The sequence below is a fragment of the Nycticebus coucang genome, chromosome X (assembly GCF_027406575.1).
Source record: "Nycticebus coucang isolate mNycCou1 chromosome X, mNycCou1.pri, whole genome shotgun sequence".
Classification (NCBI taxonomy): Eukaryota; Metazoa; Chordata; class Mammalia; order Primates; family Lorisidae; genus Nycticebus; species Nycticebus coucang.
In genome coordinates, this window is record NC_069804.1 from 653,435 (window position 1) to 657,919 (window position 4,485).

At 44.0% G+C, this 4,485-nt stretch overlaps 1 non-coding gene across 1 annotated transcript; it reads left to right on the top strand.

The window, feature by feature from the left end:
- Positions 1 to 308: 308 nt before the first annotated feature.
- On the top strand, positions 309 to 436 carry LOC128578873 (small nucleolar RNA SNORA11). The gene has a single exon (XR_008377972.1). It is a non-coding gene; the product is annotated as a small nucleolar RNA SNORA11 (small nucleolar RNA).
- Positions 437 to 4,485: the final 4,049 nt, after the last annotated feature.

Genomic DNA, 4,485 nt, shown 5'->3' on the forward strand with positions numbered 1-4,485 from the left:
TTTTCTATTTTTGGTAGAGACAGGTCTTGCTCTTGCTCAGGCTGGTCTCAAACTCCTGAGCTCAAGCAATCCACCCACCTCAGCCTCCCAGAGGGCTGGGATTACAGGTGTGAGACACCATGCCTGGCCTAATTACAGATACCAACTTTTCAAATGCAACATCTGATTAAGTTAGGAATATTCACAGCCCCTTGTGAGAGTATCACACCAAAGAAAGAGATGATCAGGGCTCACAGCTATCTATTCTGTGCTTTATACTTTAACTCGTAAAATAGCTTGTTCAAATCCTGTTTTAAACAATTACCGTAGGGGTGTGCTCTGAGCAGGGAGGCTGGAAAATGGCTTCTCTGTTTACAACACCCCCAGCAGGAATCTGGGGTCATTGAGATGAAGGCACAAAACTTGTGGCCTCCCTGTGAACAAATTCCCTACATGGGAAGAAGAAGAAAAAAATTATGAAATGTATATAAAATTAGGAGTGTATGGCTAATCATGTATAATTCTTTCAACTGTAATGTATGTTTCTAAAATTGCCTAATAAAATATTGGAAAATTAGGCTCAGCACCCATAGCTCAACAGTTAGGGCACCAGCACATACATCAGGGCTGGTGGGTTTGAGCCTGGCTAGGGCCTGCTAAACAACAATGACAACAACAACAACAAAAAATAGCCAGTCATAGGGCAGTGCCTGTGGCTCAGTGGGTAGGGCACCAGCCCCATATACCGAGGGTGGTGGTTTTGAACCCAGCCTGCAACAAACAATAGCCAGACGTTGGGGCGGGCACCTGTAGTCCCAGCTACTCAGGATGCTGAGGCAAGAGAATTGCCTAAGCCCAGGAGTTGGAGGTTGCTGTAAGCTGTGATGCCACAGCACTCTACAATGGGCAATAAAGTGAGACTCTGTCTCAAAAAAAAATAATAATAATAGCCCCAGCATTGTGGCAGGAGGCTGTAGTCCCAGGTACTTGGGAGGCTGAGGCAAGAGAATCACTTAAGCCCAAGAGTTTGAGGTTGCCGTGAGCTGTGACGCCACAGTACTCTACAGAGGGTGACATAGTGAGACTCTTTCTCAAAAAAAAAAATTGGAAAATTAAAAAAAAAAACAATTAGCATGTTTCCGTAAACAAAGGATATGTCCACAATGGAAAATGGTCTTCAAATACTTGCAAAAATGTGCACAAAATCATCCTTGCCCATGGCTCTGGGGTCTAATTGACTGGTCTGATAGGAACAGGTTGCAGGTTGTGGGGAGGGCCTCAGGCTGGACCACTGTGGGGAGGGCTGTGGGGGCAGGATGCCGGGCGCAGAAGGGGTAGCCCCTAGTTCTGTTTTTATGTTGGAGGTGGGAGCCACAAGTGGGCAATTTTGGAACCGACCCGTGGATAAAGGGAGTTTGACGTTCTCCCAATCTTTGTACCAAGCAGATCTGGGTTCCATAACTGTCTAATTGGGCTGGTGAAGCAAATTATATAGGATAGGAAGAAGATTTAGGGGCAGTGACTTTCCAAAGATGACCACATCAGAGGCCCAAGCTCTGCCAATGAACCTGTGAGTTTGAGTTTGTAGGTCAAAGCCCACCAAGTGAAAGTTGTCTCTCTCAGCTCTCAAGTCCGTGGAAGTTGTCTGAGTCTCGTGGGAACCACTGTTGCAGAATAGCCCAGTCTGTGTAATATATAATTTACAATGTGGCCCCACCTCCTAAGACCCTCACACTAGTTGTTACATCTCTGCACCTGCATGCCAGAGGGGACACATTCTAATCATATCAACATCCATATAAGTGCCCAAGAGAAACAGACAACTATGTCAATATAAACTGAAAATAATTTCATTACCACTCATGAGTGTATTTATACAAACTGGCCGTGGTGGCTTGGATATAAAAAAGATACTTGAGTATCTACATCCTCTTCAACATCTGCATTCCAACCTCCAATGCAGTTTCTCAGCAGAGGTAAGACTGACTCAACAAATTTATTTATTTATTTATTTATTTATTTATTTATTTATTTATTATTTTGAGACAGAGTCTCACTATGTTGCCCTCAGTAGAGTGCTGTGGCGTCACAGCTCACAGCAACCTCCAACTCCTGGGCTTAAGCGATTCTCTTGCCTCAGCCTCCCAAGTAGCTGGGACTACAGGCACCTGCCACAACGCCCGGCTATTTTTCTTGCAGTTGTCATTGTTGTTTAGTTGGCCAGATTGGTTTGAATCTGACAGCCCTGGTGTATGTGGCTGGCACTGTAGCCACTGTGCTATGGGCGCCAAGCCAACAATTAAGTTTTTGAAAAACCTGAGTGCAAGTTTCTTTTTGATATAATGACTTTTTTTCCTTTGGGTAGACACCCACTATTGCAGGAGACCATGGTAGGTCTATTTTTAGTTCTTTGAGGAATCTCCCTATGGTTTTCCACAGATGTACAAATTTACTTTCCCACCAATGTATATAAGCCTCCCTTTTCACCACATCCATGCCAACATTTCTTGTTTTTGAACCTTTTCATAATGGCCATTCTGATGGGGGTAAGGTGGCATTTCATTATGGCTTCAATTTGAATTTGTCTGATAGTGATATTGAACATTATTCTTCATAAGTTTCTTGTCTGTTTTTGCCTCTTCTTTTGAAAAAAAAGTCTGATTATGTCACCTGTCTACCTTGTAATTTTTTTTTTTCTTGCTGAGTTGTTTGAATTCCTCATAGATTTCTGGGTGTTAGTGATTGGATGGATGCATAGGTTGTGAATTTTTCCTCCCGTGCTGTAGGTTGCCTGTTCACTCTGTTGATTATTTCTGTTGTGAAGAAGCTTTTTCATTTAATTAAGTCTCATTTGTTATTAGCTGTCATTGTTGTTGCTGTGTTTGCCTTTGGGGTCTTCATCCTAAATTTTTTGCCCAGGTTAATAGCAAAGATATGAAATCAACCTAAGTTGATCGGGTGATGAATGGATAAAAAAAATGTGGTATATATACATATGCCTTGTAATACTCCTCAGCCATAAAAATGAATGAAATTGTGTCTTTTGCAGCAATTTGGATGGAAGTGGAGGAAGTTATGCTAAGCGAAGCGAAGTGACTTGGGAAAATGGAAAACCAAACCCTCCCATTTTCTCACGTAGTGGTGCAAGTGAAGACGTGGACACAGGGTCATACAGGGTGAAATAATAAATGTTAGAGACTCCATACATGGGAGGGTGGGATGAAACATGACATAGCGGGTCCAGTGTGCACTGCTCAGGTTAAATACACATTTTATGTTTCCTTAGCTTATACCTTTTTCTTTTTTTTTTTTTTTTTTGAGACACAGTCTCATTCTTTTGCCCTCAGTAGAGTGCTGTGACGTCACAGCTCACAGCAACCTCAAACTCTTGGGCTCAAGCAATTGTCTTGCCTCAACCTCCCAAGTAGCTGGGACTATAAGCACCACCTCAATGCCCGGCTATTTTTTGTTGCAGTTGTCATTGTTTAGCAGGCTCAGGCCGGGTTCGAACCCACTAGTCTCCGTGTATGTGGCTGGCACCATAACCACTGTGTTACGGGCACCAAGGTAGCTTACACTTTTTAATGAATATAGGGGAACAATAGATAACCCCAAATTTATTTTTCCAAAGGGATGGAATCCTAATTTTTTTTTTTTTTTTTGCAGTTTTTTTTTTGGCCGAGGCTGTGTTTGAACCCACCACCTCCGGCATATGGGGCCGGTGACCTACTCCTTTGAGTCACAGGCACCATCCTGGAATCATAATTTTTAATGGGGCACGTGGCTACCTACCCGCCTCCACATTTCTTCTCTCTCTAGCTGTGCCCTTTGGTCTACGACAGCCAGCTGGCCAGACAACAGACCAAGACCATCCTGAATCCCACACCAGAACCTCTCAGCCAACCCAAAGACTCAGAAAGCATCATAAATATGAACTATGGTGTGCCCCAAAGTCTTGGGGTGCCTGTTTATTTTTAGCCAAAGCTTGTCCATGAAGAGTTCATAGGGAAAGAATAGACTGCGGATTGTTGGACAGATGTGCCCCTAAGTGGCCACGAATGGATAATCTTTCTTTGGCCTGTCTCTTCCTCACCAGTGAAGTGTATCTCTTCCACACATGCCCCTGACTGCTGACACGCAAGGGCAGAGGACTAGCTCTGCCTGGTTCTGGTGTGAGCACTTATTAATGAAAAAGGGCACTGGGAAAAGTCACTGTGCCACCCAGGCTGGAGTGCCGTGGCAAAATTACAGCTCATTGCAGCCTTGAACTCCTGGCCTCGAGTGATCCTTCCACCTTGGCTTCCCACGTAGCTGGGATTATAAACACCAACCACCATGCCTGGCTTATTTTTTTTTTAATTACTTTTAATAGCCAGGCATTGTGGCAGGCACCTGCAGTCCCAGCTACTTGGGAGGCTGAGGCAAGAGAATCACTTAAGCCCAAGAGTTCAAGGTTGCTATGATCTGTGATGCCACAGCACTCTACCAAGGGCAACAGAGTGAGAC